The sequence below is a fragment of the Eschrichtius robustus genome, chromosome 11 (genome assembly GCF_028021215.1).
Source record: "Eschrichtius robustus isolate mEscRob2 chromosome 11, mEscRob2.pri, whole genome shotgun sequence".
Taxonomy (NCBI): Eukaryota; Metazoa; Chordata; class Mammalia; order Artiodactyla; family Eschrichtiidae; genus Eschrichtius; species Eschrichtius robustus.
The window spans coordinates 29,282,644-29,309,510 of NC_090834.1; the positions used below are offsets into that span (position 1 = coordinate 29,282,644).

A 26,867-nucleotide genomic window follows, 5' to 3' on the forward strand; every position below is an offset into this window, starting at 1 on the left:
TGTAATTTTGGTGTGCCCATAGAAGGAGGTGAGCTCAGGGTCTTCTTACTCTACCATCTTGGCCACTTCTCTTTAAGATAGCTTTACATCACAAAATAACTAAACTGAGATGTAGATAAGCCTTAATGACAATCAGAATGGAAGTCATTTTAGTCCTGTTTGCTTTCTTTTTGTTTTTATAGATGTTGATTGTCTTTACATATAATATACAATCAGTTACTTCAGAAGAAAAAAGTGTAAAATTCCTTAAACAATAGTTTAATTTAGCATTGAATTCCAGAATAATTTTTCTTAGCTCAGAACAGTCATCAATGTGCAACATGTGGGTATCAATGATGCCAATCAATCAATAGACACTTGTTGAGTGCTTGTGACATGATGAAATAGTCCTCTGAATGGAAGAGAGTAAGTGGACATGCATAGAATATGTTAATATAAAATTTAAAGGGCAAGAAATACTGATGATACAAATTAAGAATACAAGCCAACATATGGTACAACATATGATAAAATCCAAAGGAGGAAATTCTGTAGGGTAAAGGGAGAAATGATTACTGTGGATCTTAGTACAAAATTCTAGAACCAGAGCAATAAAGTTCACTTCCACCAATATAAAATAGAGCCATAAGCTCAATCTTTCCAACAAGTTTCCTTAAAGGCCCATTATCAACAAACAGGATTCTAGATAAACTACATTTCTCTATTCCTACATGTTAAGCCCCCTAATTTTGCTATCTTTACAGTTTGTTTGCCTTACCAAGGTCTTTGTATTTTGCTATAATTGAGATTTTTATGACAATGAATAATAAAATTGGGAAAACTTCTATGAAAGCCCTTGTAAATGACTGAAAGAGGGTGTAGTAGTGGCTTTGGATGCCACAACTTAAATAATTCACTGGACTTTGTCTGGAAGGAAACTTTTAATAATGAATTAATTTCTTGACATTTTAAATTCATCTCATATATACTGTGCTAAAATACAAATGCATCAACTTTTATGGAGTTTTATTCTTTTATAAGTATATGTTTTGGTATTAATAAATAAATACAGTTTTAAATTTTAATTATAAAAATGAGAGCACATAAGGATAAATTGATCCAAGCTCCTATGATACCCAGTATTTAGCAAGTTTTGTATATATAAATACTGAAGTGCAATATTCAGATGATTTCCAATAGGAAAATCTGAATGAATTACTGGCAGGTCTGTGCAGGAGGTCGGGGGAAACATTTCACACAGCACACCTGGTCATGATGAGTCACGGTGATAAATAAATGATCAAATGTGTATACAGGGATTAAGAATTTATACTGATCACCTCAGAACTTCTGACCCTTCTGATATGCTTTATTAAGTCCAAGTCCCTGGGCTGGCTCTAAAGCTTTGCCTAGCAGTCCATTTCTTCAGCAACTCAGGACTGATATGGAAGCTTAAATTCTACATAAATCTAAATTAATCTCCAGCTCTAATCCCTAAGTGGCTGATATACAACTTGGGAATTTCAACATGTTTAACAAGTGTTCAGAAGCCACACAAATCCTAGTTTACCTGCCTGTCACCTTTCCTCTTCTCAACAGAGTTTTTTCTACAAATTGATTTTCAAGATGAAAATTAACTGCTTCTACAGATCATCGGATGGCCCTCAAGCATGCCACGGACCTCCATGGAGGTCCATGAAGCTGCTCCCTCACTGCTGTGCAATGAAGCTGTTCTCTGATTCCTTCAGCTCTTGTCTGAATGCCCATTCCCCCTTGTTTTCACTAAGCATTGTGCTCTCCTGTATTCTGTCTTGGAAAAGGACCTGAAACTAAATCACACTGAGGTACAAATGACCTAAATGTAATTTCCATTTTAACACAAGATCCAGAGTTTTGAAAAAGTAATCAAGTTGTAACCATGACATTTCAGGCATCCTATTCTAGGATTTATTGTCTTCTTCAGATCATACTTCATTGTCATATATACAGGTTGTCATATATACATATATATGACATATGTATAATTGTCATATATACAGGTTGATGGTTATATATTATTCTAACCTAATGGCTTATTATTCTAAACTAATGGCTTAGGTTAGAATTTGATCTTTTATTACTCTATTCCTTTTTCTCCAAATCTATACTTTGATTTGATTGTTAATTAGGGAGGCCTTTAGGGCTGGTTGCTATGTGCATTTCTCATACTACTCCAAGACTGTAGAATTAGGAAAGATAACCAGTAATACAATTCTTAAACCAGGCTTTACCTTCATGCAGTCTTCTGGTCAATGAGTTCAGCAGTTAGCTGGTCAACAGTTAGTTCCTAAATGCCTTCTAAGAGCTAGGTGCTGAACAAATGCATTGCTAGTTTTGATTGTAATAGTTATGGGGCAGGAGAGGACTGAGATGGAAAGAAGGAACTTTTATTTTTGCTGAAAATGTCTTTTCATAAAGTGTTTTTTGTTTATTTGTTTGTTTGTTTTAGCTGAGTTGATGTCAGGGGTAACTCCCTAGACAAAACAAACCTTGCTGAAATTAATAGATGTATTTCCAGTCTCTAATAGTGACCAACTAGATGTGCAGTCCTCTAACATCTGCATGTTTGAAATCATCATGCAAGATTGGAAAATCTTTTCTTTGTTTCAACAACTAAAAAGACCTGTGTAATATGCAAAGTTATAAGAGAGCAACAACTCAGAATGCGATCTACCAAAGTAATCACAAACTTGTCTATTCATTTCCATGCTACTGCTCACCGAAGAATTCATTAAGACCAAGGCAAGAGACAATAATATATGAGGCATTTTGCAGAGCTGAGGCCAAGAAAGCATATGAGGATAGTGACTTTTTGAAGACTGAATATCTGAAATGTCTTTATTTCATCCTCTTCTCAACTTGATTAGTTTGATGAATCATTAAATTCTTGATTGGAAATTATTTTCTCCTCAATATTTTGCTGCTAAAAAGTCAGGTGTCATTCCATTTCCTATTCCGGTGGGTATAAAGTTTCTGTCAGTCTCTCTCTCTTTCTCTCTCTCTTTTATCATCATTATCATCTTTCTGTCTCTGGTTTTATACAAATTAATGATAATGGTGTCTCAATGAATTTTTTATTCATTAAAATGACCATTAGTGGAAGCTTTTGATATACAAAGTTATATCTTTCAGTTCTGAGAATTTTTTGGTATTTCATTGATAATTTTTTACATTTATTTTGTATTTTTCTTTCTGGATTTCTCCTTAGTTATATATTGGACTTGGTAAATTGATCCTCCAGTTTGTTTTCTTTTCTCTGTGATTTACTTGCTCATTTTTCTATTCTACTTTCTGCATGATTTCCTCTAATATTATCTTGTAATCCTCACAAGGATTTTAAAACAATTTTAAAACTTCAGATATCATATTTTTAATTTCCAAGAGCTCATATTTGTTATATGATTGTTTCATTTTTTTAAGTGTTTTGTTCTTACTTACAATCTTAAATCTATGACAATATTAATCATACTTTTTGATTTTCTTCTGTTCTCTATATTGCCTCCATTTCCTCCAAATGCTTATTGACTACTTGTTGTTGGGATTTTTTTTTTTTTTTTTGGTTGTTGTTGTTTGCGTGCTTATTTTGGTCTTTCTCTTTCATATTAAAGGCATTCAAAAATGACTAATATCATTGGAAGTCCCTTTTACTTAACTGTGATGCAGTACAATCTGATTGGAAGCTTTATGTGTGGCAAGATTTTATAAAATTGTGGGTCTCTTTTGGGCATTTCATTAGGGCTCCCAAATATCAATACATTTAGCATTCTTCCCTTGGGCTAATTTGTCCAAGTAACAATGTTCCAATCATGCCTGTGGCATTAAACCTGGCTTCCAGCATTCTGGAAGTTAAATGGAGGAAATGAGCTGGGAATCTCACTGTTCAGTATATAGACTGTTACTTAGTCCCCCTGTTTCACCTGATCAAATTTAGAGCCATTTTCATTCAATATCTCAAGGAAAATAAACTATTGTATACTTCTAGAGTTATTTGTCCCTTCCAAATTTATTCTTACTAAATAATAGAGTTTTAGATGAGCACATGGCTACCCAGCTAGAAACTACATTTTTCAAATTCCTCACAACTAAGTTTCTGAGTGATTATTAGGTTCCTACAATTAGAGTCACTCGTTCAAGATTTGAATGTCAGAAGTTAAGTTGATTCCATTTTCTTTTGGCAACTGACTATTAACCCTGGCTATCAGATTAGAATTTTGCAGAAGAAGGCTCCAGTTTCTAGTTTCCTGAGTATCAAGAAAATGGCCCAGTAGTGGTGACTTTTTCACCCAACCTCCTAATCGCTGGAATGAACATTTAGGCAACCACTTTTCAGCTTCCTGAGATTCAAAGCTTAGTATGGCTGTGGCCATGGCTCCAGACCTAGAACATTATAACTCCAGTAGTGACATCAGAGGCTTAACTAGCCAGTTTTATATTTGCTGGCATCATTTCAAGATACCCAGTTTAGAATCTGCTCTTTTCCCCCTTTTCATGGTTCTGTAAGCATATCATTCACTGTATTAAATCTTTTCCATCTTAAAATACCTGGGGTTGTTTCTACTTCTTGTACTTTTTCTGAAATTTCTCTCAGTTATGTGTCGGACTTTTTGTAAATTAATCCTCTAATTAGTTTCTCTCTTTTTCTGAATAGGCTGATATTTAGAGTTAGAGTATATAAGCTTGTTTCTTATCTGTACCTTCCTCTGTAAGACTTGAGACGTCATTGTTCCCCTCTGTACTAAGCCAAATACCACTAAAGTATACACTTTTCATCTTGCTCTCTTCCATTTTTAACTCCTTTTCCCTTCTTTGTATGTATATGTTGAGAGAGGATTATACTTGTTTTATATTTTTACTATCATTTTCCTACTATTTCAGAAAAGATTAATGAAAACCCAGGTGTTCAATCTGCAACGTTAAATTAGAATTTTCTACTGTTGCTAATTACCTGAATATCTTTTTGCTAAGGAATGCATTTGGACTCTGTTATGATGGCATTAGATACTATGTCTTTGAGTGATGGAGAAGGATAACAGTTCTGAGAAAAGAAAATGAAAAAAAGATAAAAATTCTTTGTGGTTTTCTAAGTGTTCTGTAGTTCTCAATTTTTCCTATTCACCTTCTTCTTTCCATCTGAGTGGAATAAAATAAGTTCTGCTCTGTATTTCTGCTTTATGCTTCACTGCTCCAAAATCTGATACAGTTTGAAGATAGGCCCAATAAAACTATAGTTATTGAGTCAGACAGCCTAAAATCCCTTGAAATTCAATGATTCATTCTTTGGAAATGACACACCTGTCCAAATAAGGAAAATAAGAATCTGGCTTACTATGAAATAAACAGAAGGAGCTCACCAAATCTGTATGCATTTTAAGGTTACAAACATTTTAAGTTACAGATTTTGTAGCAATTTTATAGAATCATGTATGTAGGTTTTAAAATTCAAGTTAATGGACAAGTTTTCAAAAAGGGACAGTTTCCCTATATGTCCCTGAGAAGTATAAGGCAGAGAGCCATAGAGGCTCTCTGTGACACCCTGGCTCATTTCTTTTTGCAACCACCTTGTGTTAAGTATTGATAGCAAAGTATGCTTACTATAAATTCCACAGTCTGTGTGCCTGGTGCTTGCTAGGGAGTGCACATTCTGGTATGTGTTTCTTATTTGGATGGCAAAACAAATGCTTCTTAAATTCTTAATTTTATAGAACTACCATACGACCCAGCAATCCCACTACTGGGCATATACCCTGAGAAAACCATAGTTCAAAAAGAGTCATGTACCAAAATGTTCATTGCAGCTCTATTTACAATAGCCAGGACATGGAAGCAACCTAAATGTCCATCGACAGATGAATGGATAAAGAAGATGTGGCACATATATACAATGGAATATTACTCAGCCATAAAAAGAAATGAAATGGAGGTATTTGTAATGAGGTGGATGGAGTTAGAGTCTGTCATACAGAGTGAAGTAAGTCAGAAAGAGAAAAACAAATACAGTATGCTAACACATATATACGGAATCTAAGGAAAAAAAAAAAGAAGGCCATGAAGAACCTAGTGGCAAGACAGGAATAAAGACACAGACCTACTAGAGAATGGACTTGAGGATATGGGGAGGGGGTGGGGTGAGATGTGACAGGGTGAGAGAGTGTCATGGACATATATACACTACCAAATGTAAACTAGATAGCTAGTGGGAAGCAGCCGCATAACACAGGGAGATCAGTTTTGTGACCACCTAGAGGGGTGGGATGGGGAGGGTGGGAGGGAGGGAGATGCAAGAGGGAAGAGATATGGGAACATATTGTATATGTATAACTGATTCACTTTGTTATAAAGCAGAAGCTAACACACCATTGTAAGGCAATTATACTTCAATAAAGATGTTAAAAAAAACATAAAAAAAAATTCTTAATTTTAGGATACTGAATAGCTAAAGGTAATTCTGCTACATTGGTTTCTGTGGACATTGTCAATTTTCACCTTTAATAGCCTAAAACCTCCATTTAACAGACTAAAAACCAAAGAGAGTTAAAATTAAAAACACTAAGAAGAGTTACATGTCTACAGGCAAAATTTCAAAAAGAGGTGGCAAATGAGAGATTAGAAAAGATAACTGTAATCAGTTCTTATTAATTAAATAATTTATTCACATTTTTTATTCCTTTGATCAAAATTATTTTTAAAAAATAAGTCCAATATCACACTAGTCTTTCTGTATAAAAGACAAAGGGTGGAGTGGAAGGAAAAAAAAATATGCACATTTTTAAAATGAACAATACTTCATTGACTTCATTATTAAAATATTAGAGGTGAAACAATTTTAAAGAATTCTGTGTTCTCTATTTGATGTATTCCTGAACCAATCATAAGTAGAATCAGCCTAGATCATTGTAAGGAGAACATAGAAAGTTGTAATGACTTCAGTCCCAAAGAAGGCAAACAGCCTGAAGAAAATATTTAGGAGCTAGAAAATAAAAAGTGAACTTTTTTCTTTTCTTCAAGAGTTTAACCCTTCTCCTCCTCATTCTTCCATTTTTTTCTTTTAAAGTGTTCACATTTTAGTAACATTACATTCCACATGTTATCACCACAGAATATAAATTCAGGTTAGATGAGAGAACTTCACAAATGCAATAACGTATTCTGTAGTATACCAAAGTTTGTATAAAATGTCTGACCAAATCAGCTTGCTCAAAAATCATTAATCACTTCCATTATAGATAATTTATTTAGTTTAACATTTAAAATTCTTAGAAAATAAACATACTATACACACTTTAAAAAGTGTTTTCCATTTACCTTTTCATTAGCACTTAAAATACATATTTCTGCTTGAAGATGACATTTAAAAATTATTCTAAAATAGCAGCAGCAAATAAAATTCTTCAATAACAACAGAGCAAAACTAGGATCCATAATTAAGTTATTCTCATATTTACAAGTATGATCCTGAAATAAATACTACTTCTAAGCAGCTCTGTTATCAGCTTTTTATGTTTGGTTTAAACGCACACAACTTGTCAGTGTGGGGAGGCTTATATTATAATATTATATTCTATGCATTGTTCTGAAAGGGTTCTTCAAGAGCCAACCAGTCCTAAAAACTGAAGACCATAAAGCAAATAGGATTCCTATGTAACATCAAAAGCCTGTGATATTTTGTAACAGCTAGGAGTATTTTACGATTGGCTTGTTCTCTTCTTTAGAACTAATTTCATGAGGAGAGCTTAAGAAGGTAGACATTTTACCATTATCATGTGCATGTAAAAGTGACATGTTTCTTTTGTGCTAATTTGACTCCTCTGAATGACATAGTTAATGAGCTAGTCACCAATAATTTCGTGACCAGGCAAATGAAACCTGCAAAAAAAGAAACCAGTTTCAAATTAACATGTTATTGTCTCACCCACTCAACAATTTATTTTCAACATAAATATATAACCTCATTAGTGCATACATTTAGTTTACATACTGTCGTTTTGTATGAAATACTTTAGTTCTCTCTTAGTCTCTTTAAAAAAAAAAAACAAAAAAAAAACCCCTCAATATGAGATGTCTGATTAAAGCAAGCACTATCAACCAGACCAAGACAGCATCTCTTCTAAGGTTTAGCTTTTGGCCAGAATTCCTGATACATAGAATAGTCCATACCAGGAGTCATTGCTCCTGCAACAAAGCCTTGGGTTGCCAGGCACATGTGAATCAGGTGAATGGACATTTTAGTATTTTCCCTTCTCTTCAATTTATATAATTCATACACAATGATTGCTACAAAACCTGCCATTCCAATGGGGACAAACGGTGCCCCTCTGGCTATTCAAATAAATTTACATCCATGATCTTCATCAAATGAAGAAAGAGAAACATCTGTGTAGGTAGACAGTGATTGAAGACTCTTTTGAGAACTACAGGACTTCTTTAAGTCACTTAAATTCTCTGGTTCTGTTCTCCAGAAGAGATCACATCTTGGATCACAAATCAAGCCTTGGAAAATTTAAGAAAATTGAAATCTTATCAATCATCTTTTCCAACCGCAATGCTATGAGATTAGAAATCAATTACAGGAAAAAACTGTAAAAACCACAAATACATGGAGGCTGAACAGTGTGCTGCTAAATAACCAAGAGATCACTGAAGACATCACAGAAGAAATAAACAAATACATAGAAACAAAATACAATGAAAACACGATGATCCTAAGCCTATGGGATGCAGGGAGAGGACTGGGGTTGGCTGTGTGAACACAGCCTGAAGGGGCTAGTGCACCACAGCCAGCCGGGAGGGAGTCCAAGAAAAAGTCTGGAGCTGCCAAAGAGGAAAGAGACTTTTTTTGCCTCTTTGTTTCCTGGTAAACGAGGAGAGGGGATTAAGAGCGACACTTAAAGGAGCTCCAGAGATGGGCGTGAGCCACGGCTATCAGCACGGACCCCAGAGATGGGCATGAGACACTAAGGCTGCAGCTGCAGCCACCAAGAAGCCTGTGTGCAAGCACAGGTAACTATCCACACCGCCCCTCCTGGGAGCCTGTGCAGCCTGCCACTGCAGGGTCCCGTGATCCAGGGACAATTTCCCCAGGAGAACACACGGTGTGCCTCATGCTGGTTCAACATCACACTGGCCTCTGCCACCACAGGCTCGTCCTGCATTCTGTATCCCTCCCTCCCCCCGGCCTGAATGAGCCAGAGCCCCCAAATCAGCTGCTCCTTTAACCCCATCCTGTCTGAGCAAAGAAGAGATGCCCTCAGGCGACCTACAAGCAGAGGAGGGGCCAAATCCAAAGCTGAACTCCAGGAGCTGTGCGAACAAAGAAGAGAAAGGGAAATTTCTCCCAGCAGGCTGAGGAGCAGTGAATTAAATCTACACAATCAACTTGATGTACCCTGCATCTGTGGAATACCTGAATAGACAGCAAATTATCCCAAATTGAGTAGGTGGAATTTGGGAGCAATGATATATATTTTTTTCCCCCTTTTTCTCTTTTTGTGAGTGTGTATGTGTATACTTCTGTGTGTGATTTTGTCTGTATAGCTTTGCTTTCACCATTTATCCTAGGGTTCTGTCTGTCCTCTTTTTTTTTAATTTTTATTTTTAGTATAGTTTTTAGCACTTGTTATCATTGGTGGATTTGTTATTTTGGTTTGGTTGCTCTCTTCTATCTTTCTTTCTTTCTTTTTAATTTTAATTTTTTTAAATAATTATTTTTTATTTTAATAAATTTATTTTATTTTACTTTCTTTTCTTTTCTTTTATCTTCATTCTTTCTTTATTTTTTTCTCCTTTTATTCTGAGCTGTGTGGATTACACGCTCTTGGTGCTCCAGCCAGACGTCAGGGCTGTTCCTCTGAGGTGGGAAAGCCAAGTTCAGGACACTGGTCCACAAGAGACCTCCCAGCTCCACGTAATATCAAACAGTGAAAATCTCCCAGAGATTTCCATCTCAACGCCAAGACCCAGCTCCACTCAACGACCAGCAAGATACAGTTCTGGACACCCTATGCCAAACATCTAGCAAGACAGAAACACAACCCCGTCCATTAGCAGAGAGGCTACCTAAAATCATAATAAGGCCACAGACACCCCAAAACACACCACCAGACTTGGACCTGCCCACCAGAAAGACAAGATCCAGCCTCATCCACCAGAACACAGGCACTAGTCCCCTCCACCAGGAAGCCTACACAACCCACTGAACCAAACTTAACCACTGGGGACAGACACCAAAAACAATGGGAACTAAGAACCTGCAGGCTGTGAAAAGGAGACCTCAAACACAGTAAGTTAAGCAAAATGAGAAGACAGAGAAACACACAGCAGATGAAGGAGCAAGGCAAAAACCCACCAGACCTAACAAATGAAGAGGAAATAGGCAGTCTACCTGAAAAAGAATTCAGAATAATGATAGTAAAGATGATCTAAAATCTTGGAAATAGAATGCAGAAAATACAAGAAACGTTTAACAAGGACCAGAAGAACTAAGCAGCAAACAAACAGTGAATGAACACAATAAAGGAAATTAAAAATTCTCTAGAAGGGATTAATAGCAGAATAACTGAGGCAGAAGAACAGATAAGCGACCTGGAACATAAAATACTGGAAATAATTACTGCAGAGCAGAATGAAGAAAAAAGAATGAAAAGAATTGAGGACAGTCTCAGAGACCTCTGGGACAACATTAAACACACCAACATTCGAATTATAGGGGTCCCAGAAGAAAAAGAGAAAAAAACGGGACTGAGAAAATATTTGAAGAGATTATAGTTGAAAACTTCCCTAATATGTGAAAGGAAATAGTTAATCAAGTCCTGGAAGCACAGAGAGTCCCATACAGGATAAATCCAAGGAGAAACATGACAAGACACATAAAAATCAAATTATCAAAAATTCAATAAAAAGAAAAAATATTAAAAGCAGCAAGGGAAAACAACAAATAACATAAAAGGGAATCCCCATAAGGTTAACAGCTGATCTTTCAGCAGAAACGCTGCAAGCCAGAAGGCAGTGGCAGGACATATTTAAAGTAATGAAAGGGAAAAACCTACAATCAAGATTGCTCTACCAAGCAAGGATCTCGTTCAGATTTGATGGAGAAATTAAAACCTTTACAGACAAGCAAAAGCTAAGAGAATTCAGGACCACAAAACCAGTTTTACAACAAATGCTAAAGGAACTTCTCTAGGCAGGAAACACAAGAGAAGGAAAAGACCTAAAATAACAAACCCAAAACAATTAACAAAATGGTAATAGGAACATAGATATTGATAATTACCTTAAATGTAAATGGATTAAATGCTCCAACCAAAAGATAGACTGGTTGAATGGATACAAAAACAGGACCCATACATATGCTGTCTACAAGAGACACACTTCAGACCTAGGGACACATACAGACTGAAAGTGAGGGGATGGAAAAAGATATTCCATGCAAATGGAAATCAAAACAAACCTGGAGTAGCAATTCTCCTACCAGACAACATAGACTTTAAAAGAAAGACTATTACAAGAGACAAAAGAGGACACTACATAAAGATCAGGGGATCAATCCAAGAAGAAGATGTAACAATTGTAAATATTTATGCACCCAACATAGGAGCACCTCAGTACGTAAGGCAAATACTAAGAGCCATAAAAGGGGAAATCCACAGTAACACAATCATAGTAGGGGATTTTAACACCCCACTTTCACCAATGGACAGTTCATCCAAAATGAAAATAAATAAGGAAACACAAGCTTTAAATGATACTTTAAACAAGATGGGCCTATTCGATATTTATATGGCATTCCATCCAAAAACAACAGAATACACATTCTTCTCAAGTGCTCATGGAACATTCTCCAGGATAGATCATATCTTGGATCATAAATCAAGCCTTGGTAAATTTAAGAAAATTGAAATCATATCAAGTATCTTTTCCGACCACAATGCTATGAGACTAGATATCAATTACAGGAAAAAATCTGTAAGAAATACAAACACATGGAGGCTAAACAATACACTACTTAGTAACCAAGGGATCACTGAAGAAATCAAAGAGGAAATCAAAAAATACCTAGAAAAAAATGACAGTGAAAACACGACGGCCCAAAACCTATGAGATGCAGCAAAAGCAGTTCTAAGAGGGACGTTTATAGCAATACATTCCTACCTTAAGAAACAAGAAACATCTCAGATAAACAACCTAAATTTACACCTTAAGCTATTATAGAAAGAAGAAAAAAAAAACCCAAAAGTTAACAGAAGGAAAGAAATCATAAAGATGAGATCAGAAATAAATGAAAAGGAAATGAAGGAAATGATAGCAAAGATCAATAAAACTAAAAGCTGGTTCTTTGAGAAGATAAACAAAATTGATAAACCATTAGCCAGACTCATTAAGAAAAAAAGGGAGAAGACTCAAATCAATAGAATTAGAAATGAAAAAGGAGAAGTAAAAACTGACACTGCAGAAATACAAAGGATCATGGGAGATTACTACAAGCAACTATATGCCAATTAAATGGACAACCTGGAAGAAATGGACAGATTCTTAGAAATGCACAACGTTCCGAGCCTGAAAAAGGAAGAAATTGAAAATATGAACAGACCAATCACAAGCACTGAAATTGAAACTGTGATTAAAATCTTCCAACAAACAAAATCAAGGACCAGATGGCTTCACAGGCAACTTCTGTCAAACATTTATAGAAGAGCTAACACCGACCCTTCTCAAACTCTTCTAAAATATAGCAGAGGGAGGAAAACTCCCAAGCTCATTCTACGAGGCCACCATCACACTGATACCAAAACCAGACAAAGATGTGACAAACAAACAAAACTACAGGCCAATATCACTGATGAACATAGATGCAAAAATCCTCAGCAAAATACTAGCAAACAGAATCCAACAGCACATTAAAAGGATCATACACCATAATCAAGTGGGGTTTTTCCCAGGAATGCAAGGATTCTTCAATACATGCAAATCAATCAATATGATACAACACATTAACAAATTGAAGGAGAAAAACCATATGATGATCTCAATAGATGCAGAGAAAGCTTTCAACAGAATTCAACACCCATTTATGATAAAAACCCTGTAGAAAGTAGGCATAGAGGGAACTTTCTTCAACATAATAAAGGCCATATATGACAAACCCACAGCCAACATCATCCTCAATGGTGAAAAAATGAAACCATTTCCACTAAGATCAAGAACAAGACAAGGTTGTCCACTCTTCCCACTATTATTCAACATAGTTTTGGAAGTTTTAGCCACAACAATCAGAGAAGAAAAAGAAATAAAAGGAATCCAAATCTGAAAAGATGAAGTAAAGCTGTCACTGTTTGCAGATGACATGATACTATACAGAGATTCCTAAAGATGCCACCAGAAAACTACTAGAGCTAATCAATGAATTTGGTAAAGTAACAGGATACAAAATTAATACACAGAGATCTCTTGCATTCCTATACACTAAAGATGAAAAATCTGAAAGTGAAATTAAGAAAACACTCCCATTTACCACTGCAACAAAAAGAAAAAAATATCTAGGAAAGACCTACGTAAGGAGACAAAAGACCTGTATGCAGAACATTAAAAGACGTGATGAAAGAAATTAAAGATGATACAAATAGAGGGAGAGATATACCATGTTCTTTGATTGGAAGAATCAACATCGTGTAAATGACTCTACTACCCAAAGCAATCTACAGATTCAATGCAATCCCTATCAAACTACCATTGACATTTTTCACAGAACTAGAAGAAAAAATTTCACAATTTCTATGGAAACACAAAAGACCCCGAATAGCCAAAGCAATCTTGAGAAAGAAAAATGGAGCTGGAGGAATCAGGCTCCCTGACTTTAGACTATACTACAAAGCTACAGTAAACAAGACATTATGGTACTGGCACAAAAACAGATATATAGATCAATGGAACAGGATAGAATGCCCAGAGATAAACCCACGCAAATATGATTACCTTATCTTTGATAAAAGAGGCAAGAACATACAGTGGAGAATAGACAGCCTCTTCAATAAGTGGTGCTCGAAAAACTGGACAGCTACATGAAAAAGAATGAATTTAGAACACTCCCTAACACTATACACAAAAATAAACTCCAAATGTATTAAAGACCTAAATGTAAGGCCAGACACTATAAAACTCTTAAAGGAAAACATAGGCAGAACACTCTATGACATAAATCTCAGCAAGATCCTTTTTGAGCCACCTCCTAGAGAAACTGAAATAAAAACAAAAATAAACAAATGGGACCTAATGAAGCTTAAATGCTTTTGCACAGCAAAGGAAACCATAAGACCAAAAGACAACCCTCAGAATGGGAGAAAATATTTGCAAATGAAGCAACTGACAAAGGATTAATCTCCAAAATTTACAAGCAGCCCATGCAGCTCAATATCAAGTAAACAAACAACCCAATCCAAAAATGGGCAAAAGACCTAAATAGACATTTCTCCAAAGAAGACATACAGATGGCCAAAAAGCACATGAAAAGATGCTCAAGAGAGCTAATTTTTAGAGAAATGCAAATCAAAACTACAACGAGGTATCACTTCACACCAGTCAGAATGGCCATCATCAAAAAATCTACCAACAATAAATGCTGGAGAGGGTGTGGAGAAAAGAGAACCCTCTTGCACTGTTGGTGGGAATGTAAATTGATACAACCACTATGGAGAACAGTATGGAGGTTCCTTTAAAAACAGAAAATAGAACTACTATACGACCCAGCAATGCCACTACTGGGCATGTATGCTGAGAAAGCCATAATTCATAAAAAGTCATGTACCAAAATATTCATTGCAGCTCTATTTACAATAGTCAGGACACGGAAACAACCTAAGTGTCCATCTACAGATGAATGGTAAAGAAGATGTGGCACATATATACAGTGGAATATTACTCAGCCATAAAAAGAAACGAAATTGAGTTATTTGTAGTGAGGTGGATGGACCTAGAGTCTGTTACACAGAGTGAAGTAAGTCAGAAACAGAAAAGTAAATACTATATGCTAACATATATATATATATAGAATCTAAAAAAAAAAAATCATGAAGAACCTAGGGACAAAACGTGAAGAAATACGCAGACCTACTAGAGAATGGACTTGAGGATACGCAGAGGGGGCAGTGTAAGCTGGGACAAAGTCAGAGATTGGCATGTACATATATACACTTCCAAACGTAGAATAGATAGCTAGTGGGAAACAGCCACATAGCACAGGGAGATCAGCTCGGTGCTTTGTGACCACCTGGAGGGGCAGGATAGTGAGGGCGAGAGGGAGGGAGATGCAAGAGGGAAGAGATATGGGGACTTATGTATATGTATAACTGATTCAATTTGTTATAAAGCAGAAACTAACTCAGCATTGTAAAGCAATTATACTCTCAAAAGATGTAAAAAATAAAAACAAATGAAGAAAAATCCAACACAAAAAACAAAGAATCTCATCACTTCAGGTAAGATTAGATGCAGATAGCAAATAAGTTCTTAGAAGTTTAGAATTTCAAATCAGAAACTGTGGCACTTGAGGCAGGGTAATGCCAAGTTAATACACATTATCATATTGAAAATTTAAAAGAATTTGTGCTTATAATGCATGGTATATAGAAATTTATTTTTAAAATCCAATCAAACATCTCTGAATTTCAATTCATTTCTGGAGGTGAAAATCAGTGTCTCCTCAATAGGAATGTTTATTTGAACTGTTTCAAGGAATAAAACAATCTCTGAAAAAAAAAAACCTATGGGATACAGCAAAAGCAGTTCTAAGAGGGAAATTTATAGCAATTCAAGCTCATCTCAAGAAACAAGAAAAATCTGAAATAAACAATCTAACCTTACGCCTAAAGCAAATAGAAAAAGAAGAATAAAGAAAACCCAAATTTAGTTGATGGAAGGAAATCATAAAGATCAGAGCAGAAATAAATGAAATAGAAACAAAGAAATCAATAGCAAAGATCAATGAAACTAAAAGCTGGTTTTTTAAGAGGATAAACAAAATTGATAAGCCTTTAGCCAGACTCATCAAGAAAAAAAGGGAGCGGACTCAAATCAATAAATTTAGAAATGAAAAAGGAGAAGTTACAACAGACACTGCAGAAATACAAAAGATCATTAAGAGACTACTACACGCAATTATATGCCAATAAAATGGACAACCTGGAAGAAATGGGCAAATTCTTGGAAAGGTACAACTTTCCAAGATTGAACCAGGAAGAATTAGAAAATATAAACAGACCAATCACAGGTAATGAAATTGAAACTGTAATTAAACATCTTCCAACAAACAAAAGTCCAGGACCAAAGGGCTTCACAGGTGAATTCTAGCAAACATTTAGAGAAGAGTTAACACCTATCCTTCTCAAACTCTTCCAAGAAATTTCACAGGGAGGAACACTCCCAAACTCGTTCTATGAAGCCACCATTACCCTGATACCAAAACCAGACACAGATGTCACAAAAAAAGAAAATTATAGACCAATATCACTGATGAACATACACACAAAAATCCTCAACAAAATACTAGCACGCAGAATCCAACAGCGCATTTAAAAAGATCATACACCATGTTCAAGTGGAATTTATCCCAGAGATGCAAGGATTCTTCAATATATGCAAAACAATCCATGTGATACACCATATTAACAAATTAAAGAATAAAAATCATATGATCATCTTGATAAATGCAGAAAAAGCTTCTGACAAAATTCAACACTGATTTATGATAAAAACGCTCCAGAAAGTGGGCATAGAGGGAACCTACCTCAACACGAGTCATATTTGACAAATCCACAGCAAACATCATTATCCATGGTGAAAATCTGAAAGCATCTCCTGTAAGATCAGGAACAACAGAAGGATGTCCACTCTCCCCACTATTATTGAACATTGTATTGGAAGTCCTAGCCACAGAACTGAGAGAAGAAAAAGAAATAAAAGGGCTCCAAATTGGAAAAGAAGAAGGAAAACTGTCACTGTTTGACAATGACATGATACTATACATAGAAATCTTAAAGATGCTATCAGAAAACTACTAGAACTAATCAATGAATTTGGTGATGTTGTGGGATACAAAATTAATTAATGTGGGATACAAAAAGAAATCTCTTGCATTCCTATACTCTAACAATGAAAGATCAGAAATAGAAATTAAGGAAACAATCCCATTTACCACTGCAAGAAAAAGAGTAAACTACCTAGGAATAAACCGACCTATGGAGGCAAAAGACCTGTACTCAGAAAACTATAAAACACTGATGAAAGAAATCAAAGATGACATAAACAGATGGAGAGATATACCATACTCCTGGACTGGAAGAATCAATATTGTGAAAATGACTATACTACCCAAAGCAATCTACAGGTTCAACACAATCCCACTCAAATTACCAATGGCATTTTTCACAGAACTAGAACAAGAACTTTTACAATTTGTATGGAAACACAAAAGACCCTGAATAGCAAAAGCAATCTTAAGAAAGAAAAACGGAGCTGGAGGAAGCAGGCTCCCTGACTTCAAACTATACTACTAAGCTACAGTAATCAAGACAGTATGGTACTGGCACAAAAAAAGAAATATAGATCAATAGAACAGGATGGAAATCCCCAAGATAAACCCATGCACATATGGTCACCTTATCTTTGATAAAAGAGGCAAGAATATACATTGGAGAAAAGACAGCCTCTTCAATAAGTGGTGCTGGGAAAACTGGACAGCTACATGTAAAAGAATGAAATTAGAACACTCCCTAACACCATACACAAAAATAAACTCAAAATATATTAAAGACCTAAATGTAAGACCAGACACTATAAAACTCTTAGAGGAAAACATAGGCAGAACACTCTATGACATAAATCACAACAAGATCCTTTTTGACCTACCTCCTAGAGAAATTGAAATAAAAACAAAAATAAACAAATGGGACCTAATGAAACTTAAAAGCTTTTGCACAGCAAAGGAAACCATAAACAAGACAAAAAGACAACTCTCAGAATGGGAGAAAATATTTGCCAGTGAAGCAACAGACAAAGGATTAATCTCCAAATATACAAGCAGCTCATGCAGCTCAATATTAAAAAAAAAAATCCAATCCAAAAATGGGCAGAAGACCTAAATAGACATTTCTCCAAAGAAGACATACAGATAGCCAACAAATACATGAAAAGATGCTCAACGTCATTAATCATTAGAGAAATGAAAATCAAAATCAAAATGAGGTATCATCTACACCAGTCAGAATGGCCATCATCAAAAAGTCTAGAAACAATAAATTCTGGAGAGGGTGTGAAGAAAAGGGAACCCTCGTGTACTGTTAGTGGGAATGTAAATTGATACAACCACTAAGGAGAACAGTATGGCAGTTCCTTAAAATACTAAAAATAGAACTACCATATGACCCAGCAAACCCACTTCTTGGCATGTATCCTGAGAAAACTATAATTCAAAAAGAGACATGTACCACAATGTTCATTTTAGCACTATTTACAGTAGCCAGGACATGGAAGCAACCTAATGTCCATCAACAGATGAATGGATAAAGAAGATGTGACATATATATACAATGGAATATTATTCAGCCATAAAAAGGAATGAAATTGAGTTATTTGTAATGAGGTGGATGGACCTAGAATCTGTCATACAGACTGAAGTAAGTCAGAAAGAGAAAAACAAATACCATATGCTAATGCATATATATGGAATCTGAAAAAGCGGTACTGATGAACCTAGCGGCAGGGCAGGAAAAAAGACCCAGATGTAAAGAATGGACTTGAGGACACAGAGGAGGAAGGGGAAGCTGGGATGAAGTGAGAGAGTAGCACTGACATATATACACTACCAAATGTAAAATGGATGGCTAATAGGAAGCTGTTGCATAGCACAAGAAGATCAACTCGATGCTGTGTGACGACTTAGAGGGATGGGATAGGGAGGGTGGGAGGGAGGCTCAAGAGGGAGGGGATATGGGGTTATATGTATATATATAGCTTGTACTTTGTTGTACAGCAGAAACTAACACAACACTGTAAAGCAATTATACTCCAATAAAGATGTGAAAAAATAAAATAAAATAAAATTCCAGAAAAAAAATAATTCTCTGGTTCTCAATTTCCTTGTGGAAAAGGAAAGATTTTGATCTAATTTATTCCAAAGATTATTTCTGACTCAAACATCTAATGGTGGTTGACAATTTATATACTACTCCAATTATAGAGGGTCATGTGAAACAACATGTTCAAACATGTTAGTTTTAGACTTGCAATTCTGAAAACGTCTCAAGTAAGATCTCCGGAGAAAACACTGTTGTGTTGGCCAACATCAAAAAAGCTGATCACAGAGCAATTTTGATTTAATAATGGGTGACTAAAGTATGAGAATTTTTGCAGTTTAATCAGAGCCATGAAAATAATTCTTGAGCATAGCATTTAGATCAGAGATTTCTCAGAGTGCACAAAGTGTTACACACAAAAGAACAGTGAAAGGAACTAACTGCTAAAAGACTAAGTCCCAATTAAGACCAATTGCAATTTTCTAGTTTAAAAATGACTTTCCCGGGCTTCCCTGGTGGCGCAGTGGTTGAGAATCTGCCTGCTAATGCAGGGGACACGGGTTCGAGCCCTGGTCTGGGAGGATCCCACATGCCGTGGAGCAACTGGGCCCGTGAACCACAACTGCTGAGCCTGCGCGTCTGGAGCCTGTGCTCCGCAACAAGAGAGGCCGCGATAATGAGAGGCCCGCGCACCGCGATGAAGAGTGGCCCCCACTTGCCGCAGCTAGGGAAAGCCCTAGCACAGAAACGAAAGACCCAACATAGCAATCAATCAATCAAAACAATCAATAAAATAAATCTTTTAAAAAAAAATGACTTTCCCAACATATTCTCTTTTATTACCTTTTCTTTTCTTTTTAATTAATTAATTAATTTATTTATTTTTGGCTGTGTTGGGTCTTCATTTCTGTGCGAGGGCTTTCTCTAGTTGCGGCAAGTGGGGGCCACTCTTCATCGCGGTGCACGGGCCTCTCACTATCACGGCCTCTCTTGTTGCGGAGCACAGGCTCCAGACGCGCAGGCTCAGTAGTTGTGGCTCACGGGCCTAGTTGCTCCGCAGCATGTGGGATCTTCCCAGAGCAGGGCTCGAACCCGTGTCCCCTGCATTGGCAGGCAGATTCTTAACCACTGCGCCATCAGGGAAGCCCTATTTTATTATCTTTTAAAATGTGTTCTCATAGTACAAATCATGATCATTTTTTTGGAGGTAGACTTCTTTGTTTTGAGTGGAATTGAAACATACCTATTTACTTAATATAACAATCCAATGTAATAAAATATAAAATTTTCCAATTCCTTTAAAGAAAAATGCTTATAAATGAGAAAAAGGGATAAAGAGAAATTGATTTATTTAGAAAAAGTTTGATTACATGCTAAATCTTGAATTTTGAAATAAAAAGATAAGTTCATAAGGCATTATTATTTTTAAAAGTCAGTAAATATGACTTTCCACTTCCAAGGCCCAGTGTTGACCACACAATACATATAATGGCTATGTGATTTTGCCTAGTCAGCCCTGTTAATTATTTCTTTAAAGATATTTATACCTTTATACTTTCATATTGCTTTCCTTCCATTCTCACAACCTCAGTCCTAGCTCAAGTTTAGAACAATAATGTTGCCTTTCAATACTCATATTTCCTCTAGTTTTCCTTATTCCCTCCATGTGGAACATTACCTCCAAATAAATTTTCCTTTGATCATGTGGTTTACAGGCTCAAAAACATGCAATGCGTCTCTAATAACATATAAGATCCACTATTTTCTAAGTTGAAAATAAATTCTCAGCCTCACTAGATGTTAAAACTATGATACTTTTTTAAAATAAATATTTTATTTTAGAATAATTTAATTTTTTTTAGACACAAAACTTAATTTAATAGAAATTTTGTTTGTAGTTCTTACATTCTCATTTACAGAAATGTTGCAAAGATAATATGAGTTCCTCTATACTCTTTACTCAGTTTCCCCTAATGTTAACATTCTACATAACACTGGTACATTTGTCATAACTAAGAGATTAATAATAGTATGTTATTAACTAAACTAAAGACTTTATTTAGATTTCACTACTTTTCCACTAATGTCTTTTTTCTTTTCCAGGATTTAGTGTAAAATTTTTGGAAATGATACAGACCTAATTGTTTTTTTCTAATTCATGAGGAAACAGAAGATAAGATTACTCATGTGAGTTATCTAGGGTCATAAACTAATTAGTGTCAGAACATTAATGTGAACTTGGGTCTCCTGATATGTTTTATTTGGTCATTCATTTATTTAATCAGCCAGAAGCAATTTAAAAAATTTTCCAAACTATGGGTCACTTTGGAAATCTAATGTATTAGAAAAAACATCTTTCCAGAAAAGTACACACGTGAGTATGCATTGAAAATATGTCAGGAAACATAAACACACCAAACTTAAGATTTCCTTAAATGCTATACTATCTCCCAATACCTTAACAACACTACATTTAACTATGTTCTAGTTTGGATTTTAAAATCAGAGTTTACTTAAATTGGTTTCATAGCCAACAAATGTTTAAAAATTACTTTTCTACTTGGCCCTTTTAGCTAAAATATGAACATCTAAAAATATTCAGAAAGTATGCTTTATCCATTATTAATTGCAAAATAAACATTGACAACACAGTCACTTGCATTGGTGCCATTTTTAGTGGAGAAAGAAAATGGAGGATGTGCATTGGATTTCCCTCTTGCTTTAGATTATGCTCAAATATCTTAGTAACTAATTTTCACTTTATAGTGATCTAAATAATGTAAAGAATTTAGTTAAACTTGGTGTTATTTGTAAAGATATTATTTATGGCCAATAAAATAGCTGTTTTTTGTACTTCATAGAAATTCCTCTTTTGTATGAAATTAATAGATGTCTGCCATATTAGAACTATTGACATGAACCAGATTCATGTCTTTAAATTCTGCACCCTAAGCTAGGTAATTAACATTTTATCATTACTGTCATGGGAAAAGAGAAACACCCTTCATCTAGAGTAAGGAATGTGCCCTAATATAGGACCAGCAATATTTCTACATTCAATCTAGAGCCTTAACATGTAGACCAAACCTATGCCAAGTAGTCAAACTACCAAAAACGTCAAAATTGCCAGACCCACTTTTTCATTTCATAACAATGAAATAATAACTAACCATTATTACACAGTACTTATTTATATATTTATGTATTGATTCTGACAACTATAAGCAATTAAACTTATAAAAGTAAGCTATTAGGTAAATATATATATGACTTTTACTATAAAAATAACTGCAACATTATATTCTGATCCTCAAAGACTTCACTATTATGACCTCATAATGCTGGTAAATATATGGAATGATTGAGGTGGAATATTCTAAAGTCAAAAAAATAGACCAGATTTATTTTTAAAAATTAGGAAAGCTTATGATTTCCAATCCTCAGAATTATATTTTCTGGGGAAAATGCTATTTGGTACAGCAGAGAGACAAAGGAAGAAAGAGTTAAATAAAAATGTCTAAGTAGAATATCTCATTTAATTTTGCTATATGTGACTTTTGTTGACACTTTTAAAAGGATAACATGGATGTTATTCTTTGTAATTAAAAAATAGAAATATAATTCTTGAGGTACAACTTAATTTATCCTTTTGGAAACACTATTAAGTCATTTGTCTTTATTATTTTTTTTTATTTTGTAAAATATAGTGTTTACTATTTTTGGTGCTTCTATAAAGAATAGGATGATCAATAAAGTCACTTAAAAGACTGACAGGACAGGAAAATACCAGTCCAAATATTTTTTAAAAATATAGTCACTAGTGCAGATAAGCATTTTGATTTTTTAAAAACAGGAAGTTATAGGTCAACTACTAGACAGGATTTCTTTGGATGTCTTTCCCCATTTTAAGTATCTATAGTAAGAAGAGTAAATATTTACAGTATATCTCACTCTTGTATAAAAATAATATTGACAAAGAAATACAAGCAGATTTTCTACCTAGTGTTTTAAATAAGTTAGTAACTATTAACTTTTACATGCAAAGAAAAATATACCCAAGTAAGTTAATCTTTCTTCAATTATTCCATGCATATCTCAATATACTAGAAAGATGCATTCCTCTAAATTGTCTATAAAGTAAAATTCTGAATAATATGCCTATATTCACTGTGATTTTTATTATATGTGTTAGACACAAAATGTTTTAGCATAACAGACGCAGAAGATGGTTTTCTATTTAACCCGGAGGCTTCTATTTGCCACAGCTGATGTTCAGATCCAGAGTTAGAGATACAGATATGGTTAGAAATACGGAGATGTTAAGCAAATATTTTAGGACAAACATTCTTCTTTTTTATTACCTTGAGTATGAAAAGAACTCTGGGATAGCAAAAGTGTAACCTGGATATATTCATATGTGCAGAAATAAGAAAGGAACAGAATCTCCCTTGCTCTGATTCCAGCTTGCTCCCTATTTATGCTTTTATCACTCTTTTGCAGAGGAAATCCTCCCATCAAGGCAAGTCATCTTCAGAAATTATTGCTCCTTATCAACAGTTATTGACCCACAGAGATAGTTTGCCCATGGATAAGAACTCAGGCTCTAGGATAAGGCAGCTATGAATTTGAATTCTGACTCCTACATTGTGTGTTTTTAGCTGTGTGTTCTTGGTGATTTATTTAACCTTTCAAAGACGTAATTTCTTTTCATCTGAAAAATAAAGATAATAACAGTGCTTAACTCACAGGCTTGCTATGAATATTAAATGGGGTAATGTGAATAAAAATGCTTACAGAGAAAAAGTAATTCAATGTAACTTTGTTACCGCTATCATAACATTTTAGAGCTAAAAGTTATTTTAGTAATCATCTAGGTAATCTCCTTCATTGTAGAGATGAAGGGACCAAGCCCAGAAACATTATCAGGTTGGCCAAATATTACACAAAAGTTAATATCTTAACCAAGATGAGACTTCAGTTCTCCAGATTCCTAGGCTAGAAATCTATTATACCAAACTCTAGTCTAAAAAATGTAGTTTATGGAGTTTTAAACATGATGCTAGTGGTCTAAAGATACCCATAAGTTAAGTATTACAACTTTCTGAGTACCCAGCTTTTTTAGAGATTATATAGGGCTAGCTAAATCTGTGGGCAGATTGTGAAGTAAGGATACTGCAGTCATCTTATAAAAATTCCATGTACTACTCCTTAATTTCCTCCTCAAGCCAAACATCCTACTGCTTCTTAAATATAGAAATAAAATTCAGTCCTTGTTGTGGATGTAATGCTTGTGTCCTCCCAAAATTAATTTGTTGAAACCCTACACCTGAATGTGATGATAGGAGGTGGGGCCTTTTGGGAATTAGTTAAAATTAGATGAAGTCATGAAGGTGGAGCTCATGGAATGGAATAGGATTAGTGCCCTTATAAGTGTCATGAGAGCTTGCTTCCTCTCTCTCTTGCCATTATGTGAGCATAAAAAGAGAAGTCAGCCATCTGCAAGCTACAAGAGAGCCCTCACAAGAACCTGACCATGCTGGTACCATGATTTCTGACTTCCAGCCTCTACAGCATGAGAAATATATTTCTACATTTCTAGTAGAAATTCTTTAAAAGTTAAATAACTCATCTTGCAAAGTCCTTTTCTTTCCTAGATTTTTTTTTACATAATTGATATGTTTTTTAAAAAGTTCTCAAAGACAAGGACGTGTAAATAGAATTGAGGCTACAGTTCTAGGCAGATTTTAGCCTTTAGATTTTTTCCCCTTGTTTTAGGCAGAATAACAACCCTACCTCCTGTCCAAAAGGAGGACAGGAAGTAGGGTTCTTTAAAAAAAAAAAAAAGTCCATGTCCTAATCCCTAGAACCTGTGAATATGTTAGGTTATGGGGCAAAAGTGAATTAAGATTGCAGATGGAATTAAGGTTGCTAATCACCTGACATTAAAATAGGGAAATTATCCTGGATTATCCAATGGACTCAATGTAGTCACAAGGGTCCTTAAAAGTAGAAGAGGAAGGAAGAAGAAAAGAGTCAGAAAAAGAGATGTGACAGTGGAAACAGTGTCAGAGAGATGCAATATTACTGGCTATATGATGGAGGAAGGAAGCCACAAACCAAGGAATGCAGGTGGATTCTAGAAGCTGGAAAAGACAAGAAAACAGGTTATCTCCTAGACCTTCCAGAGAAGAATGCAGCTCTGATGATACCTTGATTTTAGATCAGGGAGACCCATAACAGACTTCTATTCTATAGAACTGTTAGATAATAAATCTGTGTCATTTAAGCCACAAACTTTGTTGTAATTTAATTAATATATATGTTATTACATACTGTAGGGGAGCAAAATTCACCACCCCAAAATGTCTCCTTGGTGTGTAGATAATTTTTAGCTGGAAACAATCAAGGCCTCAAAGACTCAGGAAGAAACTTTTAGCTTCCCTCTAACTTCCTAAAAGAATAGAAGGACTATTCCAGGAAAGGAGCTATCACCATAGATAACTATAGTATGAACTAGGTGTGGTAGACAAGGAGGAACCTAGCAAAATCTATTCCTTAAAATTCCTTTCCGTGTCCCATTGTCTCTGTATGGCCTAGCAAACATTTCTTTACCAAACATTTGCTTTTCTGTCTCCATGTGAATCGTCCTCCTCCCCTCTGAGTTCTCAAACCACTACCCCCAATATCCTTTTTTGTCTTTAGCTGAAGATAATAGTTAAGATGAGGGTTTGGATCATTTGGAGAGTTACTTATTTTTCCTGGGTTTCTCCCATGTTATTAAACTTTTGTCTGATTTTCTCCTGTTAATCTGCCTCATTTCAATTTAATTCTTAGAGCAACCAGAAGAACCTAGAAGGACAGAGGAAAATGTCTCTATCCCTAACAGTACCTCTGCTTAAATTAGGCGATTTGCCATAAAAAGAGTCAGTGTTTATCACATGACTAAGACTTAGTCATCAGCAAAATGCCTTTGTTAATAAAAACTTGTAGGAATAAGCTGATTACTAGCTCAGTTCTGAGTCATAGCTCAAAATGCCTTTGGTCACATTACCAAACCCACTGTTTCTTTGGAACTGCCAGATGAGGTCTGTAATCCAACTATCACACATCACTCAACATGGCTAAACATAAAATATGAGAATCAAGTGCAGAATAAGATAGTCTATGCCTTCATGGAAAAAACAGGTTGAAATAATAAATGAATGTCTACTGTGTTCCAAGTATAAGAGCTTTATAAATATCATATTTAATCCTAACAATAATCTGAAATAGATACCAATTTAAATATGAGGACAATGGGCCCAAAGAAATTGAGTTCCTAAATTTCAGACAATAAGTTTCAGACTCTGGATTTCAACCTAAGCACTCTGATTCTGGTTCACTTGACCACTACCATATCCTGATCCATTGTACATCCTCTGTTATGATGAGCTGTTTATACAGCATTGGTTAGAAGGTAACTTGGTTTGAACTGAAGAAGGAGCCTCTCACAGTGAATGAAAAATAGGCATTCTGAAAAGTCTAGAAGTAGATCAATTGTAAAATGAGAAAAAAAAATGCTTAAAGGTTAAGGAAAATTTTATATCAAGGTAGTTAAAGAGTTTTTCTACATTTTTAGTTTGCACTTAGCAAGGAAATACGATTGATTCTGCTCAGGCAAATAATTTGACTATTCATGCCATTTCAAAATTTGCTGAAAATGTCCTCAGTATAAGCAATTATTTCAGTTCCACAGATCAGCAGAATGATGTTAAGAGACCATTGTTCGTAATGTGCATTATTTTAAAA

At 35.1% G+C, this 26,867-nt stretch overlaps 1 protein-coding gene and 1 pseudogene across 2 annotated transcripts in view; both read right to left on the reverse strand.

Annotated features, from left to right (window-relative positions):
- GUCY1A2 (guanylate cyclase 1 soluble subunit alpha 2) overlaps nucleotides 1-26,867 on the reverse strand; it is a 401,728-nt gene that overhangs the window by 10,186 nt on the left and 364,675 nt on the right. The gene's annotated exons all lie outside the window — the stretch shown is intronic.
- Nucleotides 8,123-9,236, reverse strand: LOC137771311 (HIG1 domain family member 1A, mitochondrial pseudogene; annotated as a pseudogene).